The 9,920-nt window shown below is 44.9% G+C and overlaps 1 pseudogene; it reads right to left on the bottom strand.

Moving 5' to 3' along the window:
- Positions 1-562: 562 nt before the first annotated feature.
- LOC100432598 (KN motif and ankyrin repeat domain-containing protein 1-like) lies at positions 563-7,056 on the bottom strand (annotated as a pseudogene).
- Between the last annotated feature and the right edge of the window lie 2,864 nt (positions 7,057-9,920).

Below are 9,920 nucleotides of genomic sequence, written 5' to 3' on the forward strand. Positions count from 1 at the left end.
CTTTTGTAAGTTTCATACTTTTTGAGAGTTCTATCTAGCCCAGACTGAAGCTACTGATGATCAACCTTCTTACTTTAAAATAATAAAAGAAAGATCAACAAAACTGCGCTGGGATGGAATTTTGGAAGAGCTTTCTAATGGTGCCACGTTTGGTAAATATAAATATTTGTGGAAAAATTTTAAAACGTGATGCCAATGAGAGCCTGACACTTCTCTGTGGTGGTGGTCTGGGAGTGGAGAAACGGAATAGAAGGTGCCCATTCAGGTCAGGTCAGGTCACAATTCCCTATGGCTGTACATAACAAAGCAGAGACTCAATAGCAACACAGAGTAGGTTAAAGTGCACCCTACACAGACAGAAGATGGCTAGAAAGGAGGCATGTGTGCCCAGACTGGCAGTCTCTGCACTGTGAAAGCTTCAGTCTTTAGCCCTGGGCTTTACGCTTCTGTTTGCTGGTGAGCTCAGGCACAATACTTATACATTCAGTGTCCGTCACTCCAACAGGCACAGTTGGCAGCTTAATGGTGGCATGAAAATGGAGGGCTATTTGCATACAATCAATCAAATGAACCTCTGTGGCTTCATTCCAAGCCTAGGGGTGCCCGGAGACTGGGCTTTTGCAAAGCTGATGTGGGCATACAGAAGAACAGCGATGCCCTTGTGCCCCACTTCCAGGGCGATCGAGAGCATGGTGCTGCCATCGTTGTCCTCCAGGTGGACGTTGCAGCCCAGCCGGGCCAGCAGCAGCTTGATGATCTCCATGTGCCCGTGGTTGCTGGCACAATGAGGACCATGGAGTCCTTGTCGTACTGGAGGTTGACCTCAGCCCCACAGGCCGGCAGACCATACACCATGCCGATCTGCCCAGTAACTGACTGCCAGCATGAGGGCCATCTGCCCCAGCTGACTGGCTTTGAGGCTCACCTTTCAGCCAGAGTTCTCCCCCCAACCTGCATGTTCTCTGCTTTCACAGCTGCGAGGACCGCCAGCATGATGAAGTTATAGCCCTTTGTTCTGGTGATCCATGTTACACACGTGGGTGTCCAACAGCAGCTTCACAATCTCAAAGTTGGAGTGGGACACGCTGTAAAGGAGGGCTGTGTTGCTGTTGCCATTTGCCAAGTTGATGACCTAGTAGAGGGCATCCAGGGAGGTAGCCTCAAAAGCAGCTCTGTAGTATCCCAGGGTGGCTGCAATGGCTGACTTCTGACTGGACACGCAGAACCACTTGTGCTGGAGGTGTTCAGACAGAACCTCATATCTTTGCTGGTCACAGCTTTGGGGTCATTTTTATTATTTTTCAGTAAGTTGCAAGCAGACAACATTTTTTCACTTAATTTATACCTCCCTCTGATTTTCACCTTCTCAGGTTCACATTCTTGAAACTGCATTTCATCTTCCACCCTGGCCAACTCGAAACCTTCAATGTTAATGGCATGGTGCCCTTTGGCCATTCCCCAAGTGTCTTCATCCTCGTCTTCTTCAAGAGGATACTACTCAATGACATCACACTCGTCATCTGACTCAGAAGAGCTTTCATCTGTGCTGAAATCATCACTTGAAGTTGTTGCATACCCTTCATTAATGCCAACAAACTGAAGATTCTTTTTCATGCCATTTGAATCTTTGTTACCATCTTTCTTCTTCATAATGGGCTCCAGTGTACTTTCATTGTTTGTGCATATGGAGGCCAGCGGCCATCTGGTCATCCGTCAAGTTCACTAGAGACCATGTCCTTTCCTGAGCAGGGAAGGCATCCTGGCTGCTGACCAGCTTTCCTTCTGAGATCCCCACCTCTAAGCAGCCTTCTTCCTGATACGGATATTTTACTAATGTAGATTTCCTTTCTAGATGTAAATTTACTTGTAAAAAGGACAGCTTTTTAGAGCCATTCCTGTGTCTGCAGTTTCTCTGAATAATCAGCTCAAAATATGCCAAAGAGATATATTTTTGGGTGGCACATTGTGGTCTCCTCCAGTCATATTTTGGGATGGTGTGTGCTGAGCCCCAGCAGAGGCAAAAATAAGACTTAAAATCACGTAGGACTTTTATGCATCAAGGAAGGCCTGGTTCTTCTCCTCTTGGCTAAGTCAAGAATTGCCTGTGCTACTTAACCAGATTCTTTTTAGATGAACTCTCTGTGACATACTTTTCCAGGAGCATTGCTGCTTCATCATTTGGGGAGCCCATCAGTGCTATAAATCTGATGGCAAATTTTTCTAAACCTGGACACACACTTCTAGGAGGTTTCTTGCTATCTCTCTGCCTGCAGTTTTTTTTTTTTTTCTGGCCATCGGATCGTGACTGCCTGTTTGTAAAGGGCAGTGATGGGGGTGTGAGGAGGGGAAGGCTGCTGGAGGAGGTAGCTCTTACAGTAGACAAGGGGGATTGGTAAATACATAGCATACTAGTTTTCTGAGGCTGCCATAACAAATCACCACAAACCGGATGGCTTAAACAAGAGAAATTTATTCTCTTACAGTTTTGGAGGCCAGAAGTCCAAAATCAAGGTGTTAGCAAGGCCATGCTCCCTTCAAAGCCTGTAGAGGAGGATCATTCCTTGCTTCTACCTGGTTTCTTGCTTCATCCTTGCTTCTTCCTTCCTTGCTTCTTCCAGGCCTTCATTGGCTTGTGGCAGCAGAGCTCCCACTGCCACCTCTGTCTGCACACGGGTGCTCTCTCCCTGTGAGTCTGTCTCTTAACATGGTGTTCTTCATCAGGACACCAGTCATATTGAATTAAGGACCCATCCTACTCCAGTAGGACCTCATCTTAACTAATCACATCTGCAACCACCCTATTTTCAGATCAGGTCACATTTACATGTATTAGGGACTTACATGTATGTTGGGACTTACATGTATTAGGGACTTACATGTATGTTGGGACTTCAACATATTTTTTTCTGGGGACACAATTCAACCGATAATAAAGCAGGCCAGCACCCACCCACCTCAGGTGGAGAGACGCTGAGGCACATATTCTGCACTGCCTCCCAGACTTCCTCTGTGGATCATGCCCCAGGTGCCACAGCAGTGAGCTGCCTGATAATGCAGCCTTTATTGGCTGCCTTTACCTTTTCCACTGCCCACTGGTGACCCTGCTGGTGTTTCCTGGGATCACCTCTCATATAAACTGCTTGTTCTCAAATACTTGTCTCAGGGTTTGCTCCTGGGGGACCCTGACCTAAGAAACTATCCAAAGTCAAGGCTTATATTATGCCAAATAGTATACCTGCAGTTGCAACCCCTTGTCTTAATATATCCTGATACAAGATACTGGGAAATGTTCAACATGTACTCACATGCACAGAGTACAATATCTCTGCCTTTTTTCCGATCATAGTCCAGCAGAAAACAAAATCCTTTCCTAAAGAGAGATTGAGGGGCCCAAGGTAAAAAATGATTTACTCTCTGTAGGAGAGAAAACAAAACTCAGCAATACACCAAATGCCAGCCTGGCAAATCACACACACACACACACATACACACACACACACACACACACACTGGGCACTGCTCACGAGGAAAGCTGCTGGAAGCTAGAGTGCAATGCATATGGCACCCCCCAGCTTCCCCCTGGCATCTGCCTTGTTGAGGCTCTGCACATTACTACATCTTTTCATTTTAGTTTGCAAACACCCCAGGGGAGGGAAACGTGAAGGTGTAGATGGTCTATCAAAGATGAAGGAGACATCCAAGAGAATCCCACCCAATACGTACTGCTCAGACGGTACAATTAGGATCTTGGGGATGCCACCATTTCTTCAGGAAGAAGTGAAGAACAATCTAGGCCACTGTTTTTCCCACTTTTAATCAAAATAATTTATGTCCATTGTAAAAACATTAAGTAGTCCTGAAAGGCTTATAAATGAGGATTATGGGTTGAATTTTGTCCCCAAAATGAAGAAGTCTTATCCACTGGCACCCATGAATGTGACCTTATTTGGAAATCGGGTCTCCGCAGTTAAGATGGGGTCATTAGAGTTTCTAGCATTATTGGTGTCCTTAAAAGAAGACAAATTCAGAGACAAACACACACACAGAGGAGAATACCATGTGGAGACAGAGGCAAAGACTGGAGCTATGCCTCTTCAAGGCAAGAAATGCCTGGGTTACCAGATGCTGGAATGGTCAAGGAAGGATTCTGCCCTAGAACTGTCAGAGGGAACACTGCCTCTGCCAAAAATTCAATTTCAGACTTCTGGCCTCCAGATATGCAATACAATACTTTTCTATTGTTTTAAGCCACTCAGCTTGTGGCACATTGTTATGGCAGCCCTAGGTATCTAATACAATGAGAAACAATGGCCTCAGTGCCCCACCCTCCAAATCTGTGTGCAGATGCAGCCACCTGTAATTTAAATTTTAGATTTATTTTCTTATTTGAACATATTGTCATGATTTATAATATCATGACAAGTTCATCGAGAAGGAGTTATAACACAGAGATGGGACAGGAGGAGAGAAAGGGTCCTATTATTACAAAATGAAAATACACACTATGCCACTGTAAAACATAGTATAATCAGGAGGCCGGATGGGTGGTTCACCCCTGTAATCCCAGCACTTTGGGAGGTCGAGGCAGGCAGATCACCTGAGGTCAGGAGTTGGAGATCAGCCTGGTCAACATGGTGAAACTCTACTCCACTAAAAATACAAAAAATAGCTGGGCATGGTGGCAGTTGCCTGTAATCCCAGCTACTTGGGAGGCTGACGCAGGAGAATCACTTGAACCCAGGAGATGGAGGTTGCAGTGAGCCGAGATTGTGCCACTGCACTCCAGCCTGGGCAACAAGAGTGAAACTCCATCTCAAAACAAACAAATGAATAAACAAACAAACACGTAATATAATCAGGAGATTTCAGGTGCTGAAATAATTAATTAATTGCAGTAATTACAATTCTGCAGTCCCGGATCCTGACATTCACATACATGACAGGCCTCACTGAGAAAGTATCTGTTGATGAAAGACCTAAAGAAAGGGCGTGAGCCATGTGGACACCTGGGAGAAGGACATTTCAGGTAGAGGGAATAGCAGGTGCAAAGGCCATGTGGACACCTGGGAGAAGGCCATTTCAGGTAGAGGGAATAGCAGGTGCAAAGGCCATGTGGACACCTGGGAGAAGGACATTTCAGGTAGAGGGAATAGCAGGTGCAAAGGCCCTGGGTCAGGAATGTGTTTGGCATGTTTGAAGAAGAACAAGAGGCCAGAGTGGGAGACTGTCGTAGGAGGTGAGCTTAGAGAGGCAGCGGGGCCAGGTCATGCAGGGCTCTCTGTAGGTCCTGGTAAGGACTTTTGTTTTGCAATTGGAGAGTTCTCGACGGATGACTGATAGGATTTGCTTTATGTTTATAACGACACTGGCTGCTAGGTTGAGAGATGGCTGCAGGGGAAGTGAAGGCAGAAACACAGAAACCAATAAGGAGGGCACTGGAATGACCCTGGTGGGTCATTGTGATGGCAGGGTCCAAGGTGGTGGCACTGGGAATGGGGCGAAGTGGTAGAATTCTAGATCTATTCTGGAGACAGAGCTGACAGGTAGCGCTGCTGGTTTTGCTGTGGCATGAGGGAACGAGAGGAGAATACCAAGGCTTTAGGCCTGAGCACCTGGGAAAACAGATGGGGAGACTGCAGGAGGGACTGGTTTGGGAGGGGAGAGATGGGGAGCTCAGATTTGAACTTGTTAAGTTTGAGACGTGAATAGATACGCAGCAGAGGTGTTGAGCTGGGTATATGAGCCAGTGCTGGAGGAAAAGGCCTGTGTTGAAGACTGCACGTGGGCGTCATCATCATACAGATGGTATTTAAAGCCTTAAAACTGGGTGAGATCACCTAGAGTTATGTAAATGAGTCAAAGACGGCCTCTGTGTATTGGCTCATAGATTGTTTATTTCTTCATTGCAGGCTGACACTGATTACTGCAGAAGCCAAACTCAAATTTTTACACATCCAATTATTTTAAACAAAATTTAAGCCAATTTTTAGCCATTCAGGGCCTTCCTGGCACATACCCAGTGAAACTACACCCAGCATCTGTTGGCCATTGATAACATAGAGCCAGCCTTGTGGTTATAAGACCTTAAGTGAGGTGTTAATCCCAGCACTTTGGGAGGCCGAGGCAGGCAGATCGCTTGAGCTCAGGAGTTCGAGACCAGCCTGGGCAACACAACGAAACCCTGTCTCTACTAAAAATACAAAAATTAGCTATGTGTGGTGGCATGCGCCTGTAGTCCCAGCGACTTGGGAGGCTAAGGTGGGAGGATCACTTGAGCCTGGGAGGTGGAGGTTGCAGTGAACTGAGATCATGCCACTGCTCTCCAGCCTGGGTGACAGAGTGAGACCCTGTCTCAGAAAAATAAAGCCAAAAACAAAAACACAAACCTCAAGCCGTCCCTGTCCTTCGGAGCTCTCTGACCCAGAGACGCCCCTCTGTGCTGCTGTGCAACACCACCTAGACACATAAGACTCGCTTTTGACTCTCCCCTCCCTCAGGGGTATCCTTGCCCTTCCTCCTCTCCTTCTGAGTAGCAACATCTGTAGTGTGTGCTCTTTGGACAGACTCTTGCTGTAAGGGACATCCCCCTACCCCTATGCAAACCTGTCAGAGTGTCACCATCACCAATAAAATATGCGTGTGCTGCTGCCATCTCATGGTCACGTCTTTCTCTTTGATCAGTACCCAAATCCCCCGAACACCCTAGGGAGTGAGTGTAGACAAGAAAAGGAAGTGCAAGTGCTGAGCCCTGAGGCATGCCAATGTTTAGAAGTTTCAGAGATGAGGAAGAACCAGTAAGAGAGATACAGAAAGAAAGGCCAGAGAGGTAGGAGGGAAACAAGGAGAGCGTGGTATTCTAGAGGCCAAGGGAGGAAAAGCCTGGCAAAGAGACGGACAGACGGTGTCAGACACTGCTGATAGGTCCAGTGGACCGAGGAGCTCTGGATGTCACACTACTGTCCATCGTTGCTTGCTGCTCACACCAAACCTGCTTCCCACTGTGGCTGCTCCAAAGGGCTGCTCTCCTGTTTCCACGTGTGCCACAATCCGTCTCATCACGCCACTGAAATCAGTGATCAGCAAAGTTTTTCACAAAGGCCCAGAGAGCATGTATTTTAGGCTTTGAGACCATATGGGCTCTATCACAATTATTCAACTTTGCCAGTGTGAAAGCAGCCATTGACAATATATAAACAAATTAAGAGTGGATGCATTCCAATAAAACTTCAGTTTGAATTTCATGTAATTTTCCCATGTCACAAATTTATTTTTTATTTTTTTTACTTTTCCGCTTCAAACACTTAAAAATGTAAAAATCTTTTGTTACAGGCCATACAAAAAACTTGTAGGGGGCCAGATTTGCTGCCCCCTGATTTAAATTAATCATATTCTTTCTTATTTTTATCTCCTTTCTTCAATCTGTCACCATATGACTTTTATTTATGAATGACAGAGTCTCACTCTAATGCCCAGGCTGGAGTGCAGTGGCGCGATCTCGGCCCACTGCAACCCCCTGGGTTCAAGTGATTCTCCTGCCTCAGCCTCCCAAGTAGCTGGGATTACAGGTGCCCACCACCACGCCCGGCTAATTTTTGTATTTTTAGTAGAGAAGGGGATTCACCATGTTGGCCAGGCTGGTCTCAAACTCCTGACCTCAAGTGATCCACCCTCCTTGGTCTCCCAAAGGGCTGGGATTACAGGTGGAGCCACCAAGTCTGGTCTATATAATTTAATAATTTAATTTAATTTAATCTAGTTTATAGCTCCTATTTTGTGTCACTCACAGGTGACAGGAGAGCACTGAGAGGTCACTAGCCGCCTGAGCATTTGATTGAGGAAAAGTATTCCCAAAAGGCAAAAGAACGCCTGCTATCATTTCCTCTGGATTAATTTCTCCACTTTTTAAAGTTTGTTGGCTTAGAATTATAACACTATGTAGACCAAACATCCAACAGATTGACATACCCCTCTTTCAAAACAAAATATCCATAGCACCTTGTTACCTGTCAAAGCAAAAATGAAATGTCAAAATCTTTCCAGTCTTGTTTTAATGATATCTCAGCTAAGAGTAAAAACAAAAACAAAAACAAAAAAACCCCAGGTTATTAATAGAACTGTAAAAAAGGCCTTCCAAAAGGAGTGGGTAGAGTATTATATTCATTTCCTATGCTTCAAAGATTTTGCCCTTTCTCATAAAAACTCAAATAGCTGTGGGTGCCTAGTAAAGGTTAACACGGTAGTTAAAAGGTTACTAGTTGCTTTTTAAGTAGCTATTCAGGGACTTACTTCACTCACCATCTGACCTGTGCTACATAGTTAAGTTCAAGGAAAATCTATAATCCTTTTCACAAAAATTAATACTAGCCTAGAGGCAACATTATATTTCAAGTTATTAGATACACTCTGTTCCTTTCTAGCACTGCACCTAAATGCATTACAAAATCAGGATAAAGTGAATCTTAATCGCGGATTTTCAGGACATGCCTTTTAGTATTTAGTATTGTTCTTGCAATATTTACAACCAACACTTTAAAACAACATGCAAACACTCCATTTTTTTTCCAAATCTTCACTATGTATTGAGAAAAGACTGTATTTTTGGCTTTTCAATATACAACCAGTGCATGAATGATTGCTCAGTATTTGCTTCATACAATTTTAGTGTACCTTTAAGCTAAAAAATGCTCCGTAATGGGTGGTATGCTATATTACCAAGTACCCTAGTCCAATGGAGGAACAGGATGGATGTTACAGAATGATTTTTGTCTTTGACTTTTTGATTGCCATTCATTAAAGTGCTATTCTACATAACTCCTCTGGTGGCTGGATGTCCAAAAATCATAAAATTATCCATTCATCTGCTCCAAAGGTGAACGTCCATTTTAAACACAAGACAAAAACATCCTGTATTTAGCTGTACCCATGATGTGCATGCACACAGTAGTGGTTCCCAATGGGCCGTTCCTGGACCAACAGCACCAGTATCACCTGGAAACTACTTGAAATGCAAATGCTCTGTCCCACTCCACAAGTACTGAAATCTTATTCTGTGGGGTGGAGGGTCCAATGGCCTCTGCTTACCAAGCCCTCCAGGGGATTCTAAGTTTTCCAATGCTAAGTTTGCAAACCACAGAATTCAATCATCTGTACTCAGATTAAGTAAACTATATGAATGAGAGAAAAAATACAGATTAACTCATGCTGTTGGCATTGGTAAGATGAGTTCACAAGGTAACATGAGAATGCGGGGCCTTGGTAGCTCAGACCCCAGACCCCTTGCTCAAGGAACTCCAGAGAAAAGATTTAGGGAATGGAATGCAACTTGCAAACCAGGAGACCAGCCACTACTGATTCTAATCTATGCACATAGTTTTCTGTTCTCCTTGTCCAAACGTGATTAGCTATATGTGTGTGACAACAGCTTGCAACACGTTCCGTGAGATGCCAATCCAGGGATGTCCTCTACAATAGACAGACCGTATGTCACAATTGGCCGAAAGCCAACATGGCATCACTGACTGCATCACTGTTAGATGGATCACAGTAGGAAACATTTTTATTTTTATTTACTTTTTGAGACAGTTTCACTCTTGTCGCCCAGGCTGGAGTGCAATGGCGTGATCTCGGCTCACTGCAACCTCTGCCTCCCGGGTTCAAGCAGTTCTCCTGCCTCAGCCTCCCGAGTAGCTGGCATTACAGGCGTTAGCCACCATGCACAGCTAATTTTTGAATTTTTAGTAGAGATGGGGTTTCAACATGTTTGTCAGGCTGGTCTTGAACTCCTGACCTCAGGTGATCCGCCTGCCTGGGCCTCCCAAAGTGTTGGGATTACAGGCATGAGCCACTGTGCCCGGCCAACATTTTTATTCTTTAATAGCAATTAGGATAAAGGACTCAAAATTGTACTTAGTAATCACATT

The sequence above is a fragment of the Pongo abelii genome, chromosome 21 (genome assembly GCF_028885655.2).
Source record: "Pongo abelii isolate AG06213 chromosome 21, NHGRI_mPonAbe1-v2.0_pri, whole genome shotgun sequence".
Lineage (NCBI taxonomy): Eukaryota > Metazoa > Chordata > Mammalia > Primates > Hominidae > Pongo > Pongo abelii.